Genomic DNA, 14,626 nt, shown 5'->3' with positions numbered 1-14,626 from the left:
TGGCAGAGTGAGGAATCCTGAGCGAAAAGGAAGTTTGGAGAATCCGAAGCTAGTACAGAAAGGCACGACATCAGAGCCAGGCACAGACGAGTGTAACCGTTCACGAGTGGTTATTGACCATCAGGGAATGATACCAAGTGTGATTTGATCCCGTAGAGATCAAGAGAAAACCAGTAATTGATTGCTTTTCAGAAAAACGGTGACACTCACAGGGTCTGTGTTCCGTTTTGTTATTTAATTTTTAACTGGCAGCAACTCCCTTGCGTGTGCTTCTGGAGAGAAAATCGTATTTAGGGGTGATGTCCGGCTTTACCAGAGGAGCCTCACGGATAGATGGGGACAGACGGCATGGGACTTCTCTATGAAGTCATGATTTTTCCTAAATCAGTGTTTTCTTTCCTCCTGCAGCCCTTTGGAAATGTAAACAAATGTCAGCTCCGCGCTTTCTTGCATCTCTCCTGCTACAGATGGAATGTTCGTGTCCTCCCAGATTCGGGTGTTGAAGCCTGAAGCTCCAAAGCAACCGTATTGGGAGGCTGGGATCTGCTTAGTGTCGGATGGGGTCATCAGGGTGTCGTTTTCTTCTAGCAAAACTGGGATCTGGCCATTCTCCTCCCCTGAGCCTCTCCACAGCTCCCCCCGTCTGACAGAAAGACGCAGGACTTCCTCTGGAAGCCCCCATCCTGCTGTCACCTCTGGTCTCTGTCACTGGGTTCCGTGACCCTGCACCTCTGCTCGAAGGTCCTGGAATGCCTCTTCCCCGACGGTTCACAGGAGGCCTTTGAGCTGCTTCTCAAATCGCCTCCTCTGAGAGGCCCCTGCGGTCGTCCTCAGGCAGGGGCCGCACCCTCTTTTGCTCCTACACCTCCGGGGGTCTCATCCACCTGGCTAGACCACAGTGACTCCCTGGCGAGAGACCCATTTCTTATTCATCTCCTGTCCCCCTCAGGGACCATCACAGACTAGATGCTTCCAGATCAGCTACTCAACTGGTTAACTTTTCTATTCCTACGTATCTCTAGGAGGGAGATCTTTCCCACTCCCCCAGTGGCCTCCAGGGACAGGGAGGAGGGACATTAAGAAATCTCAGTGTCGGGAGGGATGGCGGGGGATGGACAGTGGCCCACTGGTCACCTCTTCAGCCTGACTTCCAAGCACCATCTGTGCCTCTCAAAGCTCAGTCCTCATTCCTCAGTCCCTCACAAGTGTCTCCAGGCCTCCCCTGCAGGCCCAAGTGTGCTGCTCAGAACACTGGAGTTCCTGCCTATCCCCCGATCTTAGCCACTCCCCAGCCTCATGGGAACCCTCTGGGTGAGAAGTCAGCACACAGCAGACACAGTGAGCTCCTTCCAGATCCGCGTGCTGCTTCTGGTTCACTGCTGTGCCCCCAGCATCTAGCCCAGCCAAACACATAAACGTCCTCAATGAATATTCATCGAATGAACAAATGAAAGAATTTACTTCATTCTCTGTAGAAATAAAATGATAACAAATGAAAGACAACATCACCCACTCGCCAGTATCCAACATAAGAAACAGAAAGACCCAGATGTGTCTACTTCCTTCTCTGGAATGAAGAATGATGTCAAACGTTGATTGACTTATTTAATTGACACAAATCTTTTACCTCCAGAATATTCTACCTTGGCCTGGAGAGGTCCAGAGCCACCAGGTTTGCTGGCCATGTGGCACCTTTGGACCACTGGAGGGCCTGACTAGGGAGACACATGTCCTCTCTGGATTAGTGGTACCCAGAAAGCAGGGATAGAAAAGTGTAAAGGTTGGCTGGTAATTCGTTGCTTTATTATTATTTTTTAATTTTTAAAGAGTTTTTTTTTTAAAAGATTTTATTTATTCATTTGTCAGAGAGAGAGAGCGAGAGAGCGAGTGCACGCACACAAGCAGGGGAAGTGGCAGACAGAGGGAGAGGGAGAAGCAGGGTCCCCGCTGAGCAGAGAGCCCAATGCGGGGCTCAATCCTAGGACCCTGGGGATCATGACCTGAGCTGAAGGCAGAGGCTTAACAACTGAGCCACCCAGGTGCCCCTTTCGTTGCTTTAAGCAGCTGATTTTATAAGGCCACAGGGGGTCAAAGTGAGCTTGTTGCTGGGGCTCTGGACTTACTCACGTCCTAAGAGGACAGCATCGCCGGGCAGGGAAGCAGGCACAGCGAGAGCGCCTAGGTGACCGCGTGTCTGCTCTCGTCCTACGGCCCATACCTGCTATGCTGCTGGAAATCTCATTAAATTTTGAACGTTATCGCTGTCATTTCAAAAGGGAGGGAGAAAACACATTTCCTTTTTTTGTTAGTTTTAATGCCACTCCTTCAGAAGTTTATTCCCAGGGAACTCTCCGTCGATGCTCTGAAATTTCTGATTTATCTCCTAATGGAAATCAGCATTTTCAGAGCTGGTCCATGATTGATCAGCAAGTTGGGAACTCGCCCCGGGAGGACAGTGCCCCTGACATGTGCACTCAAATGACGTTTGCACTGAATCTTCATGTTTGGCTTCTCCTCTCCCCGGTAAAGCAGCTCTGCTCACACATCCTGCGGGTTCTTCCTTGAGTCAGGACCAGGCCGGTTCCCTCCTCACCTTCTCCGTGCTCCTCCTGCTCAGTTCATGACCCTTTTGAAGATGAAGAATTGAGGCTATGTAATAGGGGAGCGGTCAGGAGTGATCGGGAAACATCAAGGATCACGAAAGGCACCTGCCTGCCTGTCTCCTGTTCTGCACGGAGCTACTCTGCTTCCATCCAGGGGAGGAAGTGTGGCGGGTGTGCGTCCTTGGGAGACCTCCGGCCCGTGCCAGCTGGTCCAGAAGCAGAGGGGCCGTGCGGGGCCACTGGGAAGCCAGGCGCAAGCCTCCTTTCTGATGGGGTGCGTAAGACGTTGCCTGCAGAGAACATGAACAAGCTGGTGGGAAGTGTCAGCGCTAAGATGTGGTGAGAAGGTTGGGGTTCCGGGGCGGATGGAGAGAGTCGAAAGCGGGAGCCACCCAGATTCACCCCTCCGCTGTGTTTGAGGTCGGAGGGGCGTGAGCGAGAGCTGTGGCGGGAGGACATGGTTGGACAAGTCATCCCGGAGGGAACCCCGAGTCCCCAAGCCACAGGAGCAGCCAAAAGTTACTTCGTTGTCGGGTATTGTTAAGAAGAGACTCAACAATAAACCAGCCACTGAGCGCCCACGTGGGACAGATGTTTTCACTCACTCACTCATTGGGTGTGAGCGTCAGCGCTGTGGCGACTACTGGGATGGGAGAAGAGAGGAAGATGCAGATTCGTGGCAGAGGCAGCTGAGCAGAGGTGTAAGCTGGGATGCAGGTGCTAAGGTCCGGGACAGAGGCTTGCTGGGGGCCGGGGACCCCGGAGAAGGGCGGGTGGGGTGGGAGACGAGACTTCCCCAGAAGGTGGGCCTTCCAAGACGGCGGGCGTGGAGGGCAGCTGTGACCATGAGCAGGAGGGGAGGTCCTGGGTGACACGGCCCCTGCCAGGGGCCTGTCAGAAATACCTAATGTGCTCCTTGCTCCGCAGGGGAGCGCTGTCATTTTCCCTGGGGTGGCTTGAGCTTTGGGAGGGGAATTCAAGCAGAGGAAAGCGGGGAGGGCGTCGCAGAGCCTGCCGCTCCCACCGGCGTCCTCCAGGGCTCGGAGTGTGGATCCTGCCCCTTGGGCTCCGGTGCTCCGTGCAGGTTGGCACTGACGGATGTGCTCGGGGGTGATTCTGAAGCAGGCGAGGAACAAGGGAAGACTGGCTTTTCAGGGAGATCCGTGCGGCCTGGATGGAGGGGTTGCCTGGAAGGAGTCGAAGAAGAGGCATTGGCCTGGGAATGGGGGATGCTGTGAGCCGGAGGCGGGAGGGAGGGCACGTCGGGCACTCCTTCAGCCCCAGTGCTTGTTCCAACAAGGACACCGAGGGTCCCAGTGGACCTCAGAAATACGGCAGGTACATTGTAGGATTCTAGTGCAGCTCTCCTGACTTCGCGAGGAACGGGCTCTCCATCACGCCACGGAAACTGAGCATGACCTTCTGTCCCCCCCAGTTCTGTGATTTTTGTCTAAATCTTTCCATCCAGCACCGCGGGCTAAGATGGGGTCTCTTTCAGGGTCACGGAAGGGAGAAACCTTTTCCTCTGAGCTTTTCCCTTTATGTTCTGCTTCAGTGGGCATTTGTGGGCTTTGAATGGAGAGAGCCCAGGCTCCTGGCTCACACGAGTTAACCAGCGGTCCAGAAAGCAAATCAGCTAATGTGTGTGGCCAGCCACGGCGGCTGCTGCCAGGGTCCCAAGAGAACTATCTGGTAAATAGCAGACAGGTGCGTCCCTGTCTTCCCTCAGGGCAGAGCTCTAGGCGGCTCGGCTCTCAGCAGCCCCCGCTCCCCCACCAACCATTCTCTCCTCTGTGGGACTGTCAGGCTTGCAGAATGGCATTGATTCACTTTTGACTGAAATGCGCATTTTAAATATTTAGTTGCTTCTGCTAAGTTTTGTTTAGAGTGAGTTGAAACTGGAACCTATGAGAGAAAAATGTAAAAATCTTCCTTAAACTCTGAAAATAAGTACACTTTTTGGCTAGGATCCAAGAGTGAGAAACTTCATCCAAGATGATAATTCTCTGGAAAAGCGAGGAAGAAGTCCCGGGGGAAGGGAGGAAGGGTTTTGACCGTAACTTGTCAGGAGTAAGTGCTGAGCAGGCTTTCTGTGGTGTCCTCCTTTCCCAAAGGGATGGGCTTTGGTGGACCTGCCCAGTGGCTGCTTCTCGGATTTCTCTCTGTGCCTTTAGGGAAAAGGTTGAGGCACTAACAGAGCTGGGTGGCCTCCTCCTTTTCCTTTGAAACCTACAATGCAATTAATTACCAGATTCACCCCCATGCACCTTCCTTTGATAAGGCCTGGTTTGCTTCTAGAAGCTTCTACAGAAGCCCAGTCGTCTTGGTGATTGCAGTTTCCTGCCCAGCTTGGCAGCTTCCGGCAGGATGCACATGCATCCGCTGGGTCCCAGGCCAGCTTGAAGCCTCTGGCGTGTGCATTTACTGGTTCCTTGGGTAACAGAGGAAGAGGGAGTTGGAACATGTGAAGGAAAGCTCCCAGCTCTTGAACTGAAGTATGTAGTTAAAAGTACTTTGATTTTACGAAAGGTGGAGGGAATCTGTGGACAGAAGAGTTTGCTGGAGACCAAGACAGAAAAGAATGAGTTTTTAGTTCCAACTGTCTTCTTGTATTTTTTTTTCCCCTTTCTCTTATTTCCCCAGAAATACAATGAAGGGAATTATTGGTGGAAGCAGGTGCACTGAGAGCCATACCTGTGGACACTAACACAGTTGCATTTTTGTAGTGAAAATTAGCCAGAAACAGGGGAGACATCGGCAGTACTGTTCCTGTCTTTACATAAAAAATGTTTTGCTCACCCTGGATTTTGCATTACTTTTGATTTCTTAAATACTACATTAAGTATGGCTTCTCTTGACCGCTGAGTTTTTGGACATCCCTTTCAGTTTTGGACTCAACGCCTCCCAAACCCTCCCCCTAGTCCTGACCCGAGGCTGAGCCACTGTGTCCTTAACTGTTACTGTTACCTTAGCAAAGATGCCCTGATGGAGGGAAAGGAAATAGCCTCACCCCTGACCCCTCTGCCTTGTCCCCCTGCTCCCTCTTCTGGCGCCATTTCCCCGTCCCTCAAGGGCCAGCTCAGAAGTGTCCTTCACTATGAAGCCTTTATAGTTCTTCCCACCTTTGGAGAATCTTCTTCCCAGCCACACCCCCACAGCACGTGTGCTCAACCCTGTTCTCCCCGAGTGTGAATTCTCCCCACACCCACATCTGTCCTCCTCACCAGGTGGGGAGCTCGTTGAAGTGGGGCGCCAGGCTTTTTCATTCATGTCTTGCATGGTTTTCCTAGTGCGTGGTTGGTGGGCACGCAGTGAATGCTTAAAATGGAGTTGTTGGTTGCCAACATGGTTTTGCTAAGTATTAATACACCGTGAGTTTGAAAAAAGAAACTGGCCACGTGTGAGTCCTTTCCCCTGTTCCTGCGACCAGGGGACCACTGCAGGGGGTGAGCGATGGGCGGCTTGCGGAGCACACCAGGCTAGGAGAGGTGGTAGTGCCTGGGAGTGCAGGAATTCGGAAAATTGGGAATGTCATAACAGGAAGTCTTACGGCTGGATGGAAAGGGTCGGGGGCGGGGGTGCAGGAGGTGTTCTGGAGGGCACAGACCATGGACGGCCCGTTCATCAGATACTTGCCAACCGACGACTGGGTTTGGCGGGTGGGGAGATAAGTGGTTGCAAACCACAGGTCGAGTTGCACTGGGAGGGAGCGCTCAGTCAGGACAGGCAGAGGACTTTTGGGAAGGGGACTCGGGAATGAGAATGCCCCGGACCGGGGAAGATACGGACAGAAAGCGGGGAAATAATGATTATGTGACATTTTCCCAGAAAGTACAACTTCGGGGTGATCTGTACATATGTTTTTTCCTTTAAACTCAGGTCAGAAGAGTGAGGAAGTTAAATGCTGTGGAAAGTCCATTGTCAATTCCAGCCAAAATAACTGGATCATATTTTTAGTTTTACTGCTCTGGGATATTTAAGGAAGATAAATAGGTTTCATAATGAGACTACAGGGCACGGACCATTTGGCTATTATAAGCTGGACTTCTGGAGAAGTAGTGAGCAATGATTTCAGAAGGTCTTAAATGGGAAAGCAAAAAACGAAAACAAAAACACTGGTCAGTCGGCATCCAAGAATGATTCAGGCCTGTGCCACGCCGCGTTGGTTACGGAGGACTCTGCAGCAAAGTGCTCCCCCATGCATGGCCCTGGCAGGCAGAGTCTGGCTGGGGTGGGCTCTGGTGAGAAGACAGATCTCAGCTCCTGGTGGCTGCTGTCTGTGGAGGCTGTGGAAGGTACTGGACTCGGGCAAGGAGGGTGCTGTGTGGAAGGCCCTCTGGGGGTGCCCCCCTCCCCACAATGAGGCTCATGCTTGCCGGGCTTTCTCAAGGAAGGCAGCTCGGCCCTGGGCTGCAGACTATCAGGTGGTGTCCTGAAGGCCTTTGGCAGGCCATGACCACAATAGCTTGTTTGCGTGAGGGCACAGCTCCATTGTGAGGGAAAGCAAGTCCTGGTTAAGTAATACACAGCGGGAGAGAGTTAGGGAAGCAGGGAATGAGAATATTCCTCTGGATCTGCAGGTCCCTGTCACCCTGGGAAGAACGTCTGAGGCCCAGGACAGGCTGCCACGGACCCTCCCTCGGCCCTGACACTCTTGCCCTGAGGAGAAGGGCAAACCACTAACAGAGGCAGTCCCACCTCTGATGCTCCTGGGGCCCAGGGCCAGGGGATAACAGAGGCCCTTGGCCCACAGTCCCCCCTGACCCTTTTTCTGCTGGCCTTGGGTCTGTGTAGTCATGAAGGGCCTGACAAGCAGTCCTTGAACCAAACTCCAGACCCACAGCCCACTACAGATCCTCTAGTCTTGGGGTCCTCCTGCCTGGGACACACCCAGTGGGGAGGCCTGCTGGGCCACTTGCAGTGGGATTTCTGGGGTCCCAAGTGCTCAGGACATGGTTTTGAAGTTCGGGCATGGGCCCCCATAGGCAGATCCCCTCGGCCCTGCAGACCCTGTATGGGGTTGCTGGATCTATTGTAAGTAACTACTGACTGGGCTTGTGTAACAGCGAGGAATCTTGGACAGTTCTGGGGGCTGGAGGTGTGAGATCCAGGTGCCGGTCAGGCTGTGAGTATGCTGGGCACGACTTCGGGGGTCTGGCTGGGCTGCCCAGTGGAGGCTGAATCGGGGGACGGCTGGTTCAGGAAATCTGGTTTTAGGGGGCCGGTGTGGTTTCCCAGGTGAGCCCAGCTGGTGACTAGGGGATGAGCGGGGGCCCAGTTCGGAGATGTTTCCGAGATGCATCCTGTGGATCTCATCCCCAGGCTCTGGGCAGAGGCCCAGAGGAGTACTGTCACCACCCGGGGCCTCTGCCTCCTGTTTTCTTGTCTCCTGAGCCTGTGACCCCCAGAGGTCAGCAAGCAGATAGCTTTTTTCTTTCAAGGATGGCCGAAGGAAAATTATCTGTCACAGTGCATTTCCAGGTCTTGTGATTTCAGAACAGTTCGAACTTGACCTAAGGGCTTTTGAAAAGTATTGAAGAGAGAACGGGGCATCAGTGAGGGGCTGGGGTCACGTTGGCCTCGTGTCTCTGCGCGTCTGGCTTCCTGGCTGCCTGTTTGCACAAGCCGCCCTCTGTCTCTCTCATACGTGGTCAGGAACATTCTACCCAAGACATCACTTGAATTTGGACACAGGGAAAAAAACAAAACAAAATCAACCCGAGCACTCAGAGCCTGCGTGGGCCCTCAGATCGGCCCCTGGAACATTCACTGAGGGCCCTCGGCTTGCCGCCTCTAGGCGCCGCCTCCAAGAGGGCCCACGACTGTTTGCCACAAATGTGACATTTATTCTTCTTGGCTGTGTGTGGAGTCAGGTGAGGTTATTGCAAATAGAATATAGAAATATTCATTTTCTCTTCCAAAAAAGCCTCTTAAATGTCAAATCAAATTAAATGAAATCATTGTATCAGGCAGAACACATATAAGTTGCAGATGGTCTAGTCTGTCTATAATCCCCCCAACCTCACCAGTTCCCCTTAGATTTTATTGACCTGGGCCAGTTTAAATAAAGTTCAGATATACTTATTAGTTGAGCAAATGTCATTTGCTAGAGTCTCAACAAAATGCATTCCTAACTTCTCCTTCCTCCCTGTCCCCCCACCAGGCACCCCTGCTATTGGTGTGACTTCCTTACCCGGTTAATTATAAGGCTCTCGGACAGCAACTTCCAGGGCTAGACTTTACCTCTGCAGCCCACCTTGAATATCCCAGAAATGATCAAACAGCAATTTTGGGGGGGGACTCAGCATCCAGACCGCAGTTCAGGCCGGGGGGAAGGAGTGGGACGGGGAGCCCCTGGGAGGCTGGAATGCATGAGGATGCCCAGCTCCAAAAGGCAGGAGCCCTGTGCACAGATGTTGTGATGTTATGAGATAATTTTCGGACCTCAATGGGGTGAAAAGGCGGTCTTTTCAGAGAGCAGCGCCGTGGCTTCATTATCATGCCAATCCTGGGAGAACACAGCAGTTGGCTGAATGCATGTGGAGCGGACGGACCCCAATGAATAGTGAATGGGAAACCGGCTGGAATCTGCCTTCAGCTTTGTCTCGGGGCTGACCAGTGTGAGGGACCCCAGAGCTCAGGGCGCAGATGGGAGGAGGCGGCGGCCATCTGATGGGCTTCTGTCTTTCCCTTTTTATCCCATCGCTTGTGGGGCTTTTCCTCTACCTCGGTGGCCGTATTTCAACTGCCTGAGCGAGTGTCTCCATTTCCTCGTGCCCCTAAAGCCTGCGCAGCGTCGGAGGGGAAGAGACAAGGAGCTCAGGGGCAGGGCGCCCATCAACATTTACATTTTCTTTGGAAAAAACGTGGCGTTTTAAGATTGGCGGCTTTGGGAGTTTTGGGAGCTGTTGGCGGGGTCATTAAGAAATCGGGAAAAAGACATCGACAAGTCTGAAGAAGCCCAGAAGGTCTTCCGGAGGTCTCCCCCCGGCCCCCGGTCCCTCCCCCCAGTGCAGGGAACACGCGTGAGGCCGGGAAGGGTTGGTGCTTAGAGAGCGCGCGGTGTGCGAAGGGCCGGGGCTGTAAATCAAAGCCTCTGGCATTATCTAGTTTCCTTTCTGGCTTTAAAAGTTCGAACAGATGTCACAAGAGAGGACAAAATGGATTTTACCCACCAAGAGGGGCTTTTCTGGCTGTCCCTAGTAGGAAGTGCCTTGAAATGCTAATGTACACAGTTTGTGTTGCCCGGGTTTGCATAGAGATGGTGGGAAGCAGCTCCGAGCCCAACAAAACCTTTTGTTATTAATCAAGAAAATCTGGTCTTCTGAAGCGGCAAAGAGCTGGAAATTAGCGAGGCCGGCCACGAGGCCAGGGAGCAAAAATGCAGGAGAAGATCCCCCACGCCGGAGCAAGGCGCGGCGTCTGGGGCCCTGTGGCCTTTCCTGGTGCCCCCACCTTCCCGCTCCCCCAAAGCCTCCACGTTGGAAGGAGGAGGGGTGTTTCCCTCATATCTTGTCCTTTCAAGTCGTGTGTTTTCTTTTTAAGCAATTTTGAGAAGCAGGCTGGAGAAGCGGGCTAATGAGGCAGTGCTAAGAAAAGAAAGCTAAACACCGCAGAATCAAAGTGAAGCATTTTGCTTGGCTAATGGGCTTGATTATGAGATTTTACAGGCCCTTTTATAAAGTTGAATTTTATTTTGCGCCGGGGAACAGGAAATTTCTGTTTGGTTTGAAACATACATGATCATGCCACCAAATATTCCTAATTTAAAGCTGTGGAAGCAGGAGGTTTTCTGTCTAAGAGAGGAAGGGGTGGAAAGAGCCCTGCCAGCGGCAGCGGTAGCCCAAGCTTCTCACCTCTCCGGCAGACCAGCGGCTGGGAGGGTCTGTCCCCAGCCCCCCAGGCACGAGGGCTCTCAGAGTCCTGGATCCACGGTCTGAGCCTGATGTGGTTCCCTTTGGGATCAGGTGCGTCCACCTTGCCTCATCTCCACAGCCAGAACAGATCATTTTGTGCTGCAGGGGGCTAGCCTCTGCGCTGTGGGACCCTCAGCAGCATCCCTGCCTCCCCTCAAATGCCAAGAGCAGCCTTCTTCCCCTGGGATGGCCAGAATCGCGCTGGCTGAGAAGCACTGAACCAGACGAGTCACCAGCCCTGGGGCGATGGGAGCTGCCCAGGGTGCAGGCTGGTGGGGCACGGGGCCTCCGGGGACCGCCTGCTGCTCTGGTGATGGTGCTGAGGACTTGGGAGATGATGGGCAAGGCTGTTGTTCTCAGGGTCTTTCCCTGTGACGTTCTCGAGTTCAGGCTATTGGGCCGCGGGGGGCAGGGAGAGGAGGAGGAAAAAGCTGGAACAATCTATAGCTGGAAGGACCAGCTCAGAGCCGGACGCCCACGTGCCAGGCTCTAGGGCGAGGCTTGGGTGTGCTTAGCTCCGTGGGCAGATTGGGCGCTGCTGATAGAGGACGGCGGCTGCCTGGTCTGACCTCTCGTAAGATGTCCCGGTGAGGCCCTGCCATGCTTTAAATTATGCTCCACGATCCCTGCAGGAACCCCTTGCGTTTTGGGTTAATGACTTGCTGAAAAGTTGCCCGTATATAGGAGGATAAGCCTTCACTTAGGAAATACGTGTTATACACACATTGTATGTACTTTTCTACTAAGAAAACCTAGAGAAAGTCTGCTGTGGAGAATTTAATTGGGTCGTGGCCCAGGTCTTCCTCCCCGGCCCGGGTTTGCCGTCACTACAGCGTGTGCGGCTCTGGAGGAGACCCAGGGATGTCCTAGCGGCCTTCCGCAGGTAGCACGGCCCTGTTGGGATGATGCTACAGGACGCTTACTGGCTTGGACCGGAGCTCAGGGAGGGAACTGGGTCAATTCGATGGGTGGAGGGGGACTCTGCGAGTTCTGAACAGTTCTTCGTCGGGCTGGTTGCACTGATTAGACCAGTACGTGGTGCCCCCCAACCCAGGCCATGGGGAGGGGTGCCTCCTCAGCTGTGTGCGGATCTGGGGCTTGGGCATCCGGGGGTTCGCAGAACCCGGCGGTCCCAGCTGGGACAGCGCACGGACTTACAGGCAGCCACTCTGGCCGCTCTAGCCTCCTCTGCTGAGGATGCTGGGGTAGCGCCAACCTAAGAAGCATCAGGTAAGGCCTGGGGCTTTGCAATGTGTGTGGTGGTGGGGGGGATGGGCGTGGGGGGTGGGGGTGTGTGGGGGGGTGTGCGGTGGTGGGATGGGGGAGCGGCGGGGAAACCCAGGGACAGCTGAGGAGGGCGTGTTATGGAGTGGCGGGCTTCAGAGTATCTTCTTCGAAACTGTGCGATGTCATCGCGCCCCTTACCAGACCGCATCAAGCCCCAGATGACGTCATCATGCTCCCACGTGACGTCATCACGCCCCACGGTGTGGCCTGAAAGTCTATCGGGTAGGTATTCATTTGGGTTCTCAAGAATTTCTTTAAAAAAATGCACACGCGTGCACAGGAGACCTTTCGAGCTGACCTAGGGCCTCAGTGTTGCATCTCACTGAGGAGGAAATGTCCACGGAGGCAGCGCTCGTAGTGCCTGCTGTCCCTCGGCCGCCTGGGGCAGGGCCATCGTCCATGCACCTGCTGCTCCTCTCCTGCACTGAGCAAACCGGCCCCGGGGCCAGGCCGCAGGGAGCGAGGAGAGAGCAGGAGGGAGAGCGGAGGGAAAGTGGAGGCCTGCGGGTGGAGGGGCCCAGGCAGGGAGGGGTGAGCCTTAACTGAAAGCGGGTCCCCGCCCTGCACCCCTTCCCATGTTCCCCGAGTCTAGAGGGGAGGGGGGACTCTGTCTGGCCCCTCTTCCCCCTGGAGCCACACCACCCCCTTTCTGGGATTTGGCAGGCACGATGACATCATGAGTGAGAGAGGCCAGCAAGTCCAAGGACAAATCAAATTCTGTGGCTGAATGGGACCCCCAGGACGTCTACGCCCGGCTTCTGAGGGACAAGGGTATTTTACCTGTGAGTCATGCAACTTCCTGGTGATTTTTTGGAACACGGCCTGTAGCTTGTAGGTGGGTTGGGGCCAGAGGGAGAAACGGTGCCGGTGGCCCCCTTCCCCAGCCTCTTTCCCACTGGCCTTTCAGAGTGCTCATGGGCCCTCCTCCCAGCTCACCTGTCCCCTCCCGACCGCTGGAACCTGGTCCTGTTTGAAAGCAGCTTACCCTCGGCTCGGACATCGGTGTTTGGGAAGCAGAACATCATACACGGCTGAGATTTCACCTATGGGGCTGCTCATGGGGCAGAAAAAAGGCTCCATTATAAACACCTTCAGAGGCGGCAACAAAGGAAATGCTGACTGGGCAGCGGGGGCCCCAGGCCGGCTCCAGCGGGCAGGCAGGGCAGGGCGGGGAGGCCAGGGTTTTGTGTGGAGTTCAAAGCCCCAACTGAAAGCTAATGAAGACCATTGTATTTGGGCAAAGGACAGGGCAGGGGCTCTTATCAGAAAGGAGTGTTAGATTACTGGCCTCCAGTTTTCGGAGAGCTTTAAAAGCCAGGCTTTGGAGCCCCTGGAGGCTTCAGAGGGGTCTGATTCCGGGAGACATTTTCTAGGGGACCCCTTCAGGGAGGTGTGTCTGTACCCACAGAAGGGGAGTGTGCAGAGAGGGAGGGAAAGGGGGTGTGGGGTCAGGTTTTCCCATGATTGCTTGAGCCCTGGAAAGTCTTTACTGAGGAGGGGACTTCACGGTCTTGGGGGGGCAGAGAAGCTGTAGTGTGTGGGGGTACCCGAGCTGAGGATCCCTTTTCCCATAGACCCTGAGGCTCTAGCCTGTCAGTTCTTTGATTCTGAATTCAGGAATACGGGACAAAAAATCAGCATCTCTGGTTTAACACTGGTCAGTGAGGAGCAGAAGGCAATCAGTTTCCAGAACCTGCCTGGGCCCCTAGAAGCTGTCTGTTACTGCTAGGAATCCGTGCTGTGAGGGACGCCACCCCACTAAGGGGGCACTTGGGCACTCAGAGGCAGAGGCCCTTCCTGCGCCTTTGGGGGACTCCTGTGTCAGTTCCCTGGTCACTGACCAGGGCTCAGCAGGCCAGACACCTCCAGGCAGAAAGCAGCAGTGGCCATGTTCTTAGGTGCAAAAAGCCAGCCGAGCTGTTCCCCTCCTGAGAGGACAAGTTTCCTCTTGGGCCTCCCTGTCCGGGATGGGGTGGGGTGGGGGGGTCACTGTAGGGAAACCAACTTGAAATGTGCTCCTGCCTCTCTCCCTGTTCAGAAACCTGCTTTTACTGTGTCTGTTCACTTTCCCATCTACAGAGCAAGAAAAACTTTTTTTTTTTCATAAAAGGGAACAAACTCTTTCAGCAACAAAACAAGACCCAGCCCTGCCCGCATGGAGAAAGCAACACGCGGCTAATGAAGTGGACGGGACCACGCAGGAAAGATCGGGACACGGAGACGCCGAATGAACGGTGCCGGAGGAGGAGGTCGGTAACTTGCGCAGCCGCGATTCTGGCTCACGCGCCCTGTGCTCCGGGACCATTTCCCACTGGCCACACGTCAACGTCCAATCAAGATGTTCTCCTCTCTCCTCCCTGCGTCTGTTCTTATCAATTTTCCCCAAAGCCTCCCATTTCGTGCAGTGTCAACAGAAGCAATGCGGGCCTCGGAGATGCGGAGAGCATTTTAGGAATGCGAGGGAGGAGAATGCAGTAAAGGAAGGAAGAAGTTAGCAGCTTTGTCTCTAACATGCTTTAAAAACAGGGAATCTGGGCAGAGGAACCCTGGAGGCCGGGGGACCCTGGGAGGCCAACTGGGCACAGAGAGACCCTGGAGGGTGAGGCGGGAGCACCCGTGGAGGGCGCAGAGGGCCCAAGGCAGCTGGTCTGAATTCCCAACCACCCGGAGTCTTAGAATTCTCAAATCCTCCCATGGCATTTTCAGAACAAATCAGTTTGAATTCACTGGAGTTAGAAACATGTTTGCAGTCATGGCCTGACTAGGAATCCCAGGGCAGGGTTTCTACTGTAGGGCTCCCCGAAATCTCAGTACCCTCTG

At 54.2% G+C, this 14,626-nt stretch overlaps 1 long non-coding RNA gene across 1 annotated transcript; it reads left to right on the top strand.

Annotated features, from left to right (window-relative positions):
* Positions 1 to 12,011: 12,011 nt before the first annotated feature.
* LOC116873277 lies at positions 12,012 to 14,032 on the top strand. The gene is made up of 3 exons (XR_004383767.1): positions 12,012 to 12,028; positions 12,470 to 12,588; positions 13,917 to 14,032. It is a non-coding gene; the product is annotated as an uncharacterized LOC116873277 (long non-coding RNA).
* The last annotated feature ends 594 nt before the right edge of the window (positions 14,033 to 14,626 follow it).

The sequence above is a fragment of the Lontra canadensis genome, unplaced genomic scaffold, assembly GCF_010015895.1.
Source record: "Lontra canadensis isolate GAN:19392208 unplaced genomic scaffold, GSC_riverotter_1.0 scaffold32, whole genome shotgun sequence".
In the NCBI taxonomy this organism is placed as follows: domain Eukaryota; kingdom Metazoa; phylum Chordata; class Mammalia; order Carnivora; family Mustelidae; genus Lontra; species Lontra canadensis.
The sequence above is the reverse complement of the archived record's forward strand: the minus strand, read 5'-3'. Positions and strand labels throughout refer to the sequence as shown.